Consider the following 14,545-nt stretch of genomic DNA (forward strand, 5'->3'; position numbering starts at 1 on the left):
TGTGCTATTTGAGGAAGAAAGGAGGAAAGAGGGATTTGCCTGGGAGGATCTGGTGTTTTGGTTCAGATCGGGGCCTCCCAACCCCATTCTCCCATCCCTCCATCCACCCACTGGGGGAGACCTTTGTGACTATGAACCGATGGACAATGCTGTGCTGGGGGTGGGGGCGCTCCGTGGAATGATGAGCTAACTGCCCCCCGGGAACCCCGTGTCACCCTGACAGCCACTGTCTAGCAGCCTGGGGCGGCAGCCATCGGTGCTCCCGACAATCAGAGGACGGGGACATTTCTTGTTCTAAACCCTAACCCTGAACAATTCTCCGTGGGTTTGACCGTCAGACCCCATCTCTGACCTGTGTAAGTCTCATGACCTTGAGCAAGGTCTTGGCTATCCGTCGAGCTCCATTTGTGCCCCCGTGAGGCAAGGACGCCCCTGTGCTCGCCTCGTGAACTTCAAGCCTGAGGTAAGGCAGGTGCATGGTGAGGCTCGGGAGCCGTGTGTCTCTGCGACCTCCATCTCCCCGGGGCTCATCTCCACCCCAGCGCCCCGTCATCATCTAGCCAGTCACCTCCTCATGTTTCTCTCTCTCCTTGCCTCCCTTGGAATGTTCTGGAGCCTCCTCACTGCCCTCACTTGCCTCCCAAACCAGTCTCCCACGCCGTCCCCACGGCTGTCGTTCTGAAGTTCAGCCCTGCCCCGTTCTCTCCCACTGCCCAGCGCCCATGGCAGAGTTCTGGGGGGCTCCCTCGGCCTCTCACTGGGGTTGCGGGTTCCAGGAGGGGCTGCTTTGCCCAGAGTGGGGCTGGGGGACCCTGGGCAGCCTGCCTTCTGCCCCAGCTACAAGGCTGGTAAGTGGGGGGTGCTGGGGCTCCAGGGAACACACCGTGGAGGCCAGTGACTTAGGGAAGAAGATTCAGAAATTCTTTGATGACAGGCGTCTCATTGTTTGACCTCGGTTCACATCTTCAGCCTCATCTCCGGACACGGAGCTGTTGACCATTTCTCAGACACATGAAATGCCTGTGGATTGCCCTTTTCTCTCTAGCCAGGTCCTACTCATCCCCCAAGGTCAAGATCATCTCTTCACCCTCGAGGAAGGCACCTCTGGATTCATTTGGATCGGATCACGGGGGTGGTAATGACGATCATGGTGGTGGTGGCGGTGGTGATGAGGATGGTGATGGCCATGCTAATAGTGGGGATGGTGAGGATGGTGAGGATGACGTCAGGGATGACGAGAGCCACTACCATTAGTGTAGACCACTTCCTACAGTGGGTGTGAGTGTTTTCTGAGCTACCTGCCCTGTCATCACCACCTGTCCCAATGGAGACGTCTTATCCCCACCATATGCTGCAGGAAACAGACGCGCATCTCGGGCCAGCATGGCCAGCCTTGGGGCCAATCACGCTATTCAGTAAAATTAAGATTGTGAGGGGTGTTGTCTGCATCTGACTCACTGGTGCACAACAGTTAAACTTTAACTAGTGAGCAGTGGATGCGGGTGTGCCTTATAAACTATAAACGGGATAGGAATGCTTCTGCTGTTATATTGTGTCCCTACCAACAACATGTTTGTGTGTGTGTGTAAAGGGAAACAAAAAGCTTTGGAAATAGTTCTAAAGTGAACAAAGTCCCTTATGCACCTTGTAGGCCTTCCTGGGAACCCCTAAAGAATTAATAACAAGATGACATAAAACGTGAAACATTGCCAACATTATTTTTAAACACCGTGAGGCTTAGATAGCATTCTCCGGGGAGGTCTGTCCTGTAGTTCTGCAGTTATTTTCAGGACACCTGGTGTCACTTAGTAGGTCCCTCTTCTGACTGAGCATGCAGTTCCGTTGGCTGCCAGCGTGGGTAACTGAGGCTCTGGAAGGAAGTCACAGGAATAGAAAAAAATATGTGATTTTTTTTTTTTTTGAAAATGACAGCCTTTTTTCTTTAAAGATTTACTTACATACTTAAGTCATGTCTATACACACAGGCCCGACCCATAACCCTGAGATTTAGAGTCGCATGCTCTACCATCTGAGCCAGCCAGACGCCCCTTGAAAATTAAAACTTTACATGAAAAAGAACAAGATAAGCAATCCTACCACCCTGCAAGTTTAATTGATGGATTACAGAGTGAGATTTAAATAAAAATAAGCATCCATGTCATTCACTGGCATAATTGCTACTTATTGTACTTAACATATAGTTTTATTTTTTTTAACTCGCAGGTGATACTTTCCTTTCCACCACAGTGTTTGAGGCTTTGCAAAGACTCAGGCCCTGATTAGACCTTTGTTCAAGGTCCCTTAGATTCTAGCTCCTTGACCATCTGTATGTGTCTGAATCTCCTGGGAGCTCCATCTGCCAGCAGGTGCTTGGTGCCACTCCATACTTATGGAACCAGGACTCCACCACTCAGCCCAGGAGTGTGGGTGACATGCCCCCTAATGAGATTCCAGAGCCCCTGAAATGTGAGGATACCAGGCCTGTAAGTGAGGATAACCCTTCCTCTGGCCACCTGACAAAATGGAAAGGTGTGGACAGCATGCTTCTTTAGTCCTTTTGTTCTGTGGTGATGGTGGTGGTGATGGTAAGGATGAGGATAGTGATGGTAGCGATGATGATGGTGGTGATGGTGATGATGGTGGTGGTGATGATAGTGATGGTGATAGTGGTGATGATGGTAATGACTGTGATCATGGTGATGATGGTGATGACTATGATCATGGTGATATGATAATGATGGTGATTTTCGAATAGTGGTGATGATGTGGTGGTGATGAGAACGATGAAGACAGTAGTGGCGATTATTGTGATAATGGTGATAGAGTGTTGACGGGGTGATGGGGACTTTTGTCAAAATGGTGGTGGTAATGGGTGTCCTGCCTTGCTACCCTCAGGGAGAGGTTGAGGAGATTGGGGCATGGAAGAGGGGCCCAGCCCCAGGTCCTCAGAGAATTCACCTTGCCCTCTTAAGTGAAGTATGGAAATGTTGTGAACCTCAGTTTCCCTGCTTCTAAGGAAGTAGCTATGTCTTTATAAGGTGCCAAAGCCTGTGCAAATATTCATGGTTTTATTATGACTCAGAGGATCGCATTCAATTTTATGTAAAGAGGCAGAGGGGGAAAGAGGACTGCCAGAGTGGTCTGTGACATTAGACTGTTTTCACTTATATTTTATGTCATTGGTGTTGAGACATATGCACTTGCATTCATCTTTCTTAGGTTGGATTTTTAAAATATTTCTTTAAAAATTTGTTTAAAAAACAATCACAGGGGTGCCTGGGGAGCTCAGTGGTTGAGCATCTGCCTTTGGCTCAGGGCATGATCCCCGGAGTCCTGGGATCGAGTCCCACATCAGGCTCCCCGCCCCCCCCCCCCCCCCGCAGGGAGCCTGCTTCTCCCTCTGCCTGCATCTCTCATGAATAAATAAATAAAATCTTTAAAAAATAAAATAAAATAAAAAACAATCACAGAAAGTGCAAAGGATCAGTGATCCTGCTCCATACCTGCCCTTTGGTGTGGGGTCGGGAGAGGCCGAGGGCCCGAGTCGCACACCCCAGTTCTTGGCAGGCTCGGCTGCCGGCGGCCCCTCCCTGCAGTCTCCACTCCGGTCTCCCCACGGGGCGCCTCTGTCCGGTGCCACCACCACAGCCTCTGCCCCAGTTGGTGAGCTGCCCACGCCAAGTGGCCTGGACGGCTGGACTCCCCGAGAGGCACTGGCCGAGGCTGAGAAGCTCTCTTTTCCCATTTTAGGTGACTTTGCTTTTCTCAATCCAAATCAGATTTTGTTTTATCTGCTGGAGCCTCGTTTCATAATTCCTCTGGCTTTGATCTCGTCATCACGGTTTAGACATCTTCCCTTGCTGGCGTTCCTCTTCGCCCCAGGTGCCTCCTTCCTGACACGGGGCCTGCTGCTCCTGTAATACATACTCACCCCTAATGAGCTACTTAAAAAATAAGCATTGATTTCTAGATAAAAATCACAATTAATTTTAAATGCCCTCTGTAAACCTTGTTACAAATAATTGCCAGAAACACACAAAGTCTGAAATTAATTAAAATCGACAGCCTTGTTTGATGTGGGATGTGCTCCTCATTTTTTAGTTATGTATGTGAGCTGTGTGGATGGCGCTGGGGCAGCAGCCGTGGCTTCGAGATGCCAGGTGGGGGGATTTGCTGGAGGAGCAGCTGAGCTGCCCGTCCCCGGGTCTGGATTCATCCGGTCCCGACTGGCAGCCCTGCCGACTCTCCACACCTCCAGTGTTGCATCTGTGAAATGGGTTTACCAATGCCGGCCTTACGGATGGCTGGTGGAGGGTGATGGTGAGGTGGTGCCTGCTCAGAGGCTGTGGTCTGTCCTCCCCACTGTCCCCGCCCCAGGCCAGCCCTGGAAAGGTTAACCCACACATCTGTTGTTGGAGGGGGGAGGTCGTATTGTTCATTCATTCACTCACTCGCCTGTGCTGTGAGCTAAACAGAAGCCAACAGAAACCCAGACGGCAGGGCCGCCAGACAGAGGTCCCCTCCTCCGGACGACATCTCTGGTGCTGGAGTGAAGAAGTGACTTGATCGAGGCCAGGCTTGGCCGGCCCAGGAGTGAACCTTCCACACTCCCGCACTCTCGAGGCTGGTGGGATCCTCAGGAGTTGGCCATGGCCAAGGCAGAAGGAGCCAGCCAAGAGCCCCCGCTCTGGGGTTCCCCTGCCCCCCGCCCTGGGGTGACATAAGCCCCTGTGTCAGCAGTGGAGGGGACACGTATGGGTGAGAACAGCAGCATTGCTATAGTAACAGGTGTGTTTATGTCCGCTTGCATTCATGGGCAACCTTTTGTCAGTTTCCATTCCAGAATTCTCAGAGTCACTCCAGTGTGTCCTTGAGCACAGGGCCCCCTTCACAGTTCCTCGTTGGTGCCTGGGTGGCTATTGTTTAGGGCCACAGAGGAGCCAGTGCCCTCTCCCCCGCCCCACTTCCTGAAGGAGCACAGGTGTTGGGCCAGACCTACCCAGGACTGGTTCTCAGGAGCTACTCTTCAGGTGACAGACACCGGGCAGCTACGTAGTATCTCCTAGCACCTTGGTTTCCTCGTCTGCAGACGGGAGAGTAACACTGACCTAACTGTTCTGTTTGTTCAGGAGTTTATTGGGGAGGGGATGGCATTTCCTGATCACCTGCTGTGTGCCTGACTTTGGGCAATTACTGGGAAACAGACCCACTGCACAGGGTCCCTGACCTCTAGGAGCTCGTAGCCAGGTCTGGGGACGCATCAGGGCACCCCATTTTGGTGAGTTAAAGGGGGAACTTGGGTCTGAGGAGGTCCTGAGAAGGAGCCACCAGTCAGGCCAACGCCACAGGAGAGAGCGCTCCCTTAGAGAGTGGAAGTGATATAGGAAAAGGCTTCAGGGATCATGCAGGCCCAGGACAATACCTCATCTCCCTCTCTCTCTCCCCTCCTCGCTCACCTCCTCCCCTCTTCTCCCAGGTTGCTCTCCCAGCCCCCAGGTATCTCTTCACTCTCTCCTTATCTCTTTGGAAGATTTGGATCGGAAGTGCCAAGTTCCTCATCAGACTTCTTCAATGCCTTGGGTCCCAGAGACAAATACATGGGCCTCCCCTCCCCCACCCCATGTCCCTGCACAGAGTGGCTGCAGAGATCAGAGAACAAAGCTTGGGAGTTATTTATTTCTCGCTTTGCAGAAATGTTTATTTGGAAGCAGCACGGCAAGGTGGAATGGTTTGATTTGATTAGCAAGTCTAAATGTATTAGCAGCAAGACAGAAACGATATTACAATTAGTGGTAATTAGCTGTGCTGATGACTCTGGGTGGCAGTGCAGGGTGACAGATGTTGCTTCCTGGTCCCGGGTTAGACTGGGAGGGCACTTTACCCTTGTGAAGGGACTTGGCTCCCTGGAGACATGGGACCCCGGCCCTGTCGTCGGCACGCCTGAGTCACAGCTAATTAGTCACTTCGCAGAGACACGTGTGTTGTGTAAAGTGTATTTGTACACTTGCATTGTGTAAATGCAATGTACACTTATATTGTGTAAAGTGACTTCTTGGTGTTCGGGGGAGTGGGGGTGAGGGGGGAGGCAGTGGGCTGACTTTTGTGGAACCAGAACTTTCCAGGCTGCTTTGCTGTGGTGCTGTTGGTGACTGTAGCAGCGATTCCTTTGTATGCTTCTCTCTCTAGGAGTCTTTATCGTGACCCAATCCCGTGTACCCCATTCACTTGGGCTTACCTGTGGGCTCTCTCCCCGAGACCCCGGCCTATGCAGTGACCCAGGTCAGCCCAGGCTGCAGAAGATGCCCGTGGTAACCTTTGCTGAGGTGTGGTGGGTGTAGGAGATGCCAGGGACTGCGTGCCCACATCTTGACAAGTTAGTTGACCCCCTACCCTGTGTTGTCAGTGACTTTGAACAAGGATGACAGGTGGGAAATGCCCAAGACCGTCTGGCCTCCAAGAGTCCCCAGATTTCCAACAGGGGCCCCAGACTTGACAACATCCTGCAGAAAAAAAGTCAAGTGCTTCTTGTGGGGTGAAGAGAATGTTTTGGAGCTAGATGGACGTGGGGGTTGCCTGTGGGTGTGCTGAGTGCCACCGGATTGTTCACTTTAAAATTAAAATCATTATTTTTATGTTATGTGAATTTCACCTTAATTTTTTTTAAAAGCAGCAAATTATTAAGAGGTGTATTTTGGAAGCCCAAACACTGTAAATGGAGCATGTCTCAGAGGCTTTAGGGAGATGAAGTTTCTGAAAACAGAGCTGGTGTTGGAGATGATCCTCTGGGTGTGGAGGGAGGGAACGCATGGGAGCAGAGGGGTGAGGAGGGGAGAGGTGGCCCCATGGCCCCCGCTGAGCCCCCGGGGTGTGGTGAAGACCCAGGTGCAAGAAGTGCAACCCTTTGGGCCAGAGTGGGAAGAAGTGAAAGAAGGGTGAGCCCAAGTGAGAACCCATGAGCTTTCTGCCTCTGGCTGCCCTCCAGGGGCTGCAGGAAGGGGGCGGTGCGCGCCCCTCCAGCGTGTGCAGGTGGAGGCAGCCCCACCTGCCTTATTGCCCATCAGAGGCCACAGCAGCCCCTGGAGTGTGGTTGCCCTTTCCCTGGCCTTGAGGTGGACTTGGCCCTGGGCGGTGGCATTTGCAAGACTCTTGGAGAGGTAGCCCCCAGATGGCAACTCCTTCCCATGCCCCACAGCCCCCACTGGCAGGAGCACCCTCTGGGTCCCGGATCTGTGCCAGGCTTGGTCTGCCCACAGGGGCTGTCAGCCTCAAGCCACTCAAGCCCGCATGGTGAGGTGCCTGGGGGAGCTAGAAGGGCATACAGCTAGAGGAAATGCTTTCTGGACTCGAAGTGTGATTAGAGTTTAGGGACGATTATTACCCAGGGTGGGGAGGGGATGGGCAGCAAGAAAGCCTTGAGCTGTGAACTGGGATCAGGGGCTCCAGGGACGCGAGGACCCTGGGCCGGGTAGGCGGGGCTGCCTCACTCTGGGGCCTCACTTTGGGGGCTCTGGGCAGACTCCACACAGCACATCAGCCCGTCTAGTCCCCTAAAGGCCATGCTCCAAAAGCACCCGTGGCCCAGAGCCTTTTGACAAAACCTGGACCCAGCACCCTGGGGTGCAGAAAAGATGCTCGGCCCTGCCCATGTCAGGGAAATGCCCATGAAAACCACAGTGAGATTCTATTTCCTCCTCGGGAGTGCTGATGATCTTCAGGGCCAGAGAGCACACAGACCAGCCGAAACCCCTACACAGGGCTCGAGGGCCAGAAATTGGGGGATTTGGAAGACAGTTCAGAAGTCATCCAGTAAAGCTAAAGATAGATACGCGTATCCTGTGACCCGAAGTCCTCCTTCTGGGTGTGCGCCTCTGAGAACGTCTGACACAGGATATTGGCGTGTTCCTAGCAGCCCAGACAAGACAAACAGACATGGGCTGACCATGAATGGGTCAGTAAGTACATGCATGCGCCACCGGGCAGTGAGGACGGCTGGCCAGGCCATGTGCAGCAGCGGCAAATATTAGGAATGTGGAGTTGAGTCCAGAATGGATGTTACAGAGCACTTTGGTAGGATTCTAGGACTCCATTTGTATAAAGTTCAAAAACTTGCAAGGCAAAATTATTTTTCGTTGCATCGAAATTGATGCAGAAATAGAAAATTCAGGGAGCAATAAATACAAAATCACAGTTACCTGGATGTGGGCAGAGTGGGGAGGGCACCAGGGGTATTTCAAAGCTCATATTTGTTTTACTTTGTTAAGCTGGGTACTGGGTACACAGATGGTTTGTTATTCTTTAACCAAAACGCTTACTTTATCATTTCTTCCACACCTAGTGATATGCACGTACGTCTGAAATGTGAACCTGCAGGTATGGAGGGTCCTGCCTCAAATGCATGGTGAGACAATGCACTTTAGAGGAGGCAGACAGGGCTCAGTGCTGTGCCTGGCTACGCCACCTCCAAGGATGGCATTTCCAGCCCCAGAGGAAAAGTTGTGTAACTTTTGGAAGACTGAATGGTCAGCATGGCATGATACCAGATGTATAAATTGTGAAATGTAAATCCTAAATCAGCTTCCCCCCCACCTCCTCCTAAGGTAGTGTAAAGCCCACATTTTTAAAAGGTTTTCAATTTTTATTATTTATTTTTATTTTTAATTTAATTTTATTTTGTAAAGATTTTATTGATTTGAGAGAGACAGTAGAGCGAAAGAGAGAGCACATGGAGTAAAGAAGGGGTAGAGGGGCCGAGCAGGGATCCTGACCTGGGGCTAGGTCCCAGGACCTTGGGATCATGGTGTGAGCGGAAGGCAGATGCTTAACCAACTGGGCCACCCAGGCGCCTCATTATTATTTTTTTAAGTTTTGTTTTTAACCAAGGTAAATTCTGGAAGTGCAGCAAAACTGCTTAGCACCCTCTCCTGGGCAGGCCCGGGTGGAACCCTGGTGCCCCGGGTGGCAGGAGGGCCGGGCGCCTGCTGGCTCAGCACCACGGACAGCGCCGCCTTCTTGGGTCCCCCGCGGCGCAGGCTCACCTGGCCTAGTGGGGCAGGAGGACGAGCCTGGGGACAGTGGGTTGGAATCCTGCTTCTTGCACTTGTTAGCTGTGTGGCCTTGGGCAAGTCTCTCAGGAGCCTGGACAGTGAAGCAGGGGAGCTACTGCCATGGCACCCAGCGTGAGCTCCTTGCTCCAGAGATGGTTTCATCCTGGTTAGAAAACCCCTTTGTGGGCAGCCCCCGTGGCACAGCGGTTTAGCGCCCCCTTCAGCCCAGGCTGTGATCCTGGAGACCTGGGATCAAGTCCCACTTTCCCAGGCTCCCTGCGTGGAGCCTGCTTCTCCCTCTGCCTGTGTCTCTGCCTCTTTCTCTCTGTCTCTCATGAATAAATAAATAAAATCTTAAAACAACAACAACAAAAAAAGAAAGCAAAAAAACAAACCCTTTGTGGTGTTGAATGGGAAGGGGCTGAAGGGTTGGTCCAGGAGCTGGGATGGGCAGGTCAGGGAAGGAGGCACCAGATCAGTCCTGCTTGTTGGAGCCAGGTAACTTGTGAGGGACTCATGGTGGTGACCCGTATAACTAGGCTCTGCACATGCTCACTAGGCTGCCTGGTAGTGGATGGAGGGTGGACAGGAGCCCCACGATGGCTCTGTGGGCACCTGCCCATCCACCACCTGCACTTCCCTCTCAGGACCAGCCTCAAGGCAGCCAGAGGAGGAGCGAGGCCAGGCAGGTGCAGGCATCGCCTTGGGCTTGTCTCAGAGGTGAGGCACGGGGGGAGGGAGCAGAGGGGTCTCTTCCTTGGCCCCCTGGAGAGAGAAGGTAGCTTGATGTCCTTGGGGGAAGGTAGTAAGCTGGGTGGTGGTGGCTTCTGGAAAGTCCTTTGCTCTGTTTTCTCAACGAAAAGAGAAACAAGGCCCTCAGCTGAGTGTGGGGATGCAGGGGGAATGGGGGAGCAGGTGGAGAGGTGTGAGCAGAGAGGACAAGGTGTGAGCAGAGAGGACAAGGCGGGCAGTCATTGGCCAGGAGGAAAGGCTGAAGGAAGATCTCAGGATTCTCTCAGCTTTAAATTCTAGGCCGTTTGTTTGCAGCACAACAGTCATTTGTTAACTCACATTTCTTTTTGGTTTATTTGTTCAGCGATCGGGCACTGAGCGGTATTATACGATCTAAACTTTCAGTAACAGCAAGAACGTTACACCATTAATTGGGACGAATTGGTTAGCATCTGTATCTCCATATACCACCCCGGTCTTATTAAATCTAAATCATATTCGCACTCGGCAGCTCTGATTTAAACTGTAAACCCAGCGTGGCGAAAGGATACCTGCTGTTTGAAGAGCGATCTTTCTTTCTCCTCCGATTTCTGGCTTGATTCGACATACGCTGTGCAGCATCAGGCCACGCCTGTGAGAGCCCGTGAGGCGGTGGCAGGGGCCCAGAAGCGACCTGCCGTTGGCACAGTGCATTCGTCTAGTGTGAAAACTCGATGTGAGTTGCGTGGAAGTAGGACGTGGTGCTATGAAGCATCAGCTCATTCGCGCACGTAGGTTGTGTACATGAAAATGTCAGCCTGGGGTCACATCGGGGCATTTGTGCCAACCGTCCTGTCCTTGGGCGCATCACGATCTCACACACCAACGCTCCAGTGCCAAGAATGGCACTGGTGCTTTCCTCTCTGTTGTCATGACTGCTGTGGTCCTGGCCCAAAGTTGATGGTGGTCCTGAGCAAGAAGGAGGATTTAACTTAGTCTGGGGATCTAGGGACACAGCCCCACAAGGCTCCAGACTTAGGTGGCTCATCAGTGTCCAAAACATATGGAGTTAGTGTTGTTTCTGCTGATTCTGTGCTCTCTTTTCTTGCCTCTTCTCTTCACTTGGCACCTCCTACTCCAAGAGGTTCTTTCTCCCTGACTTCACAGTGCTGGGCTCAGCTCTGAGAGCAGGGGTTACACAGTCTCCTCCCATCATGCCTCGCCGAAGCTGGGAAAACAGTAGGTGGTCAATAGATGTTCATATATATCAAAATGGTTACTTTTCCCCTCCTCTCTGTCAAGCATAGAGGACTTTTTTCTCCAGTATTGACTGTGGCGACCTAATGGAGGGTTCCTGGAGGTAAACCCACAAAAATATGGGGGCCCCCTTAGACTCAGCCTTTGGGAGATTTTAACTCTCGGGCTCATCCACAGTCAGCATCTAGCAGTTCTTTGAAGTTACCACGAGTGTGCTACGAGATTCATGGCTGGTGGCTTCTGCTTGCAGGTGGCTGTGACTGTCTGTAGCTCCCTGTCTCCACGCAGCCTCTGGCCTCTGTCTCTGGATTTACCAGGTCCCAGGCCTGTGCCAGGGCGGAGTCTGGCAGCAAAGATGTGGCCTCTGCTATGTGAGGAGCTCCCTATCCAGGGGGGCAGACATGCACAGCTCTGATGCACACTGTTTTGGGGAGAGAAGCAACTGGGATCGTACTGGTCCCCGGAGAAAGTGGGATCCCCTGGCCCAGGCACGGAGAACTGTTCCTTCAGTGTTTGTGGACCGACTGGGGGTTTGTGAATGCTGGCCCTGTGCCCAGCTCTGCCCAGAACACCCCTGAGCCAACTCTCGCAGAGGAGTCCGGACTCGACAGCCTGTGCCACAAGAGCCACCACCAGCTTCCTCCATGCACCCCGTCCACTCGTGAAGATGTGGTCTTCCAGGCTTCTTTGCCCCCACCCAAACCAACAAAATGATGAAAACGCACAATTGGCCAAAATGCCCAAATCCATAACTCATTGTACATTCTCCCAAAGTTTACAAAAAAAAAAAAAAAAAGAAGATAAAGAAAAAAAGAGTCCCCTTAATCACCTTTCATATTTTCATTAACAACATCAAAGCGATTAGCTCTGGAAAAACCAGTCTGAATCATAGTCATCTCGGAAGAAGTGGATGAAGAACGCAAAGGAATTTGAATTTCAAAGCCAAGCCTTTATCTCTCATTAATGCTTTCTGCTGTGAGGGCTCCCCCAAGACCCAGCCGTGTCATCCATTAGGGGAGCTGGTGAATCTGTACAAACGTGGAATCTTTGCTCACTTTAAAGCGTTCGGTTCTGATGGTGTGGGTAGCCCCACTCCTAGCCCACGTGACCACCCCCACTTCCCACTCCAAGCCAGGGACTAGGGTGCAGAGAGCTGCTTGGCCTTCCTAAACGGCTGCCTTATTCTTACTTGTTTGGCAGAAGCTGTGAGGCACTTGTTGCATGCCCGACTCTGCTCTGAGCCCAGTGGGGTGCAAGGTCTGTAAGCTGGAACATGCCCTTAGGGAGCTCTCCGCCCAGTGGGGGCACACACCCAACCCCTCATGGGAAGGGTAAGCACAGACTCAAGTCATGTCACGAAGAGACACGGAGGACAGTGTCTCCCTGAAGCATCTGGGTTGAGGGTGGTGGTGGAGGTCCTGGCATGGAGGTACCAGCAGGTCTGCATTCTCCAGGGGACGGAACAGCATTGGGAGGGCAGAGCCACCTAAGGGCCGGGCCCGGTCCTGGCTGCCTGAAGTCACTGCACATCCTGGAGTCCATCAGAGCCATGTTGGGGCCTCCAGATGTCTGCAGGAACCTGGGGACACCAGGGGTGGACACACATAATTGGCCCATTTCCCCTAAAGTCAGCCACACCCAGATTAGAAAAGTAAAGCTCCTCTTCCCTTCCTCCTGGCTCTGGAGTGTTAGCCGTGTGTGTATTCTGGGTGCCAGGCACATACCTCTTCTGCCAGCACTGATGGGCTCCTGAAAGAGCCTGCCATCCTGCAGAGTGGGGCTGCTTACCAGGCATGAGCACCTTCTGTCATCATATGGAAAAGGGGAGAAAACTCAAGGGAAGGGGGGACAGAGCGGTCTCGCCAGGTGAGAGAGGCAGGTGAGGACACGAGGGGCATCCGCACTGAACTGGCCTTGTTGGCACCTAGTGGTGGCGGCGGCGGTGGGATCACTGATGGTGACTTGCTGTGTCCGGCTATGAATGAGGAGGTGTCCTGAAGTGTATCAGCAGCCCCTCTGGCATCAGGTTCCCCGCAGGGAGCCTGCTTCTCCCTCTGCCTGTATCTCTGCCTCTCTCTGTGTCTCTCATGAATAAATAAATCTTATAAAAAAAAAAAAAAAAAGAAGCAGCAGCAGCAGCAGCCCCTCTGTGTCTAGTCAGGCCCTGGGGACAGGGACGGGAACACTTGAGGGGGAGGTTGGAGGGGATGCAGATGTAGAGTTTTCAAGTTCCAGAATAAAGTATTCGGACGTGTGCCGAGGCCATCATTCCTTAGAGCTGGTCCGAAGATGGGCTGCGTCACAGTGGCCAAAGGAGCGTTGGCCCACAGGTGCCCCGGCCCCGCGTTGCTCGGAGCTCACAGCTGTAGGAAGTGTTAGAGAGTCAGGCGCGGGAGCTGCCGCTGTAGCAGGTGACCTCACACGGGGCCGTTGACCACGCAGTGCGAGCTGGCCTGCCTGGCCTGGGGCAGCGGGGTAGGCCTGCAGGTGTGGCTGGGGTCGCGCCAGCCTCGGTGACACATGGAGTTGGCCTGAGGGGCAGGCCCTGGGGGGGGGGGGTGTTGGTGGTTGTGCAGCAGCAGACCTGCAGGGAGGGGTGTGGGGCTGCTCCTCATCCCCTCTGATGCACTGGCTCTGTGCACTGGTCTAGCCCCGCCCTCACCTGGCACAGGTGTGCCTTTGGCACTGCAGCATGGACCTGGGATTGCTGGAGTCTGTCCTGAAGAAACTGTGCAGAAAATGATTCCCCTGCCGTTCTCTGCAGAGCAGGGGGTATGGCCAGCCCAGCGAGAAGGGAGGGGGAAACACCACAGTCACATTGCCTATGGGCTTGGGCAGGGGAGGGTCAGGCCTTGCCTGCACGTTTGCCATCTCAGGATGTTTTGATCTTTCTGTAAGCGTGCATCCTGGGCTGGGAGGCAGGGATGTGTCCTCCTCGCTCTCTGATCAGCTAGCTGTGTGGCTTTGGGCTGGCCGCGCAGCCTCTCTGGGCTCTGGTGTCCCCAAACACTGGGGCAGGGCTGTGATCCCTGGGCCTTTCCAGAGCTCACCTCCTGTGGTTTCACGAGAGGATGGTGCTGCCAGAGGGCACGAGGACAGCAGAGCAGTGACCCTGAAGGCTCTGCAGAGCACGCAGAGAAAGGAAGCAGGGTTTCAATCTCATTTCCTACACTTAGTAGCTGGATGTCCTTGGGCCGGTTACTTAACCTCTCTGTGCCTCCCATTTTCTCATCTGTAAAATGGGGACAGTAAATAACTCCCTGAGGCTGTGGCAAGGATCGAGGGAGACAGAAATTCTGTACTTGTGGCCGTGCCTCCAGAGCGAGTCCTGAGCAAATGTTTGACTTTATTCTTTTCAAGCATGAGCTGGGTTCTCAGCTGTTCACACCTAATCTGTTATCCTCAAGCAGCTCCATGTTTCCGTTGAACCCCGCGCCGTCCTCACCCGGCTCTCCGTGCCCTGCCTGGCTCTGACCAGGGCCTCTGACCAGGAGCTGGCGCTGCAGGCAGTGGGGGAACGTGAGACGCAGGAA

At 53.0% G+C, this 14,545-nt stretch overlaps 1 protein-coding gene and 2 long non-coding RNA genes across 5 annotated transcripts in view; 2 read left to right on the plus strand and 1 right to left on the minus strand.

Moving 5' to 3' along the window:
• Positions 1-14,545, plus strand: part of PHF21B (PHD finger protein 21B) — an 82,971-nt gene that overhangs the window by 18,208 nt on the left and 50,218 nt on the right. The window lies entirely within an intron of this gene.
• LOC119873609 lies at positions 1,712-4,760 on the minus strand. The gene is made up of 3 exons (XR_005365487.1): positions 4,452-4,760; positions 3,504-3,914; positions 1,712-1,870 (listed from the first exon to the last, which is right to left on the minus strand). It is a non-coding gene; the product is annotated as an uncharacterized LOC119873609 (long non-coding RNA).
• Positions 4,838-10,444, plus strand: LOC111097626. The gene is made up of 3 exons (XR_005365488.1): positions 4,838-5,030; positions 8,336-8,597; positions 10,141-10,444. It is a non-coding gene; the product is annotated as an uncharacterized LOC111097626 (long non-coding RNA).

Source organism: Canis lupus, chromosome 10 (genome assembly GCF_011100685.1).
Source record: "Canis lupus familiaris isolate Mischka breed German Shepherd chromosome 10, alternate assembly UU_Cfam_GSD_1.0, whole genome shotgun sequence".
NCBI lineage: Eukaryota > Metazoa > Chordata > Mammalia > Carnivora > Canidae > Canis > Canis lupus.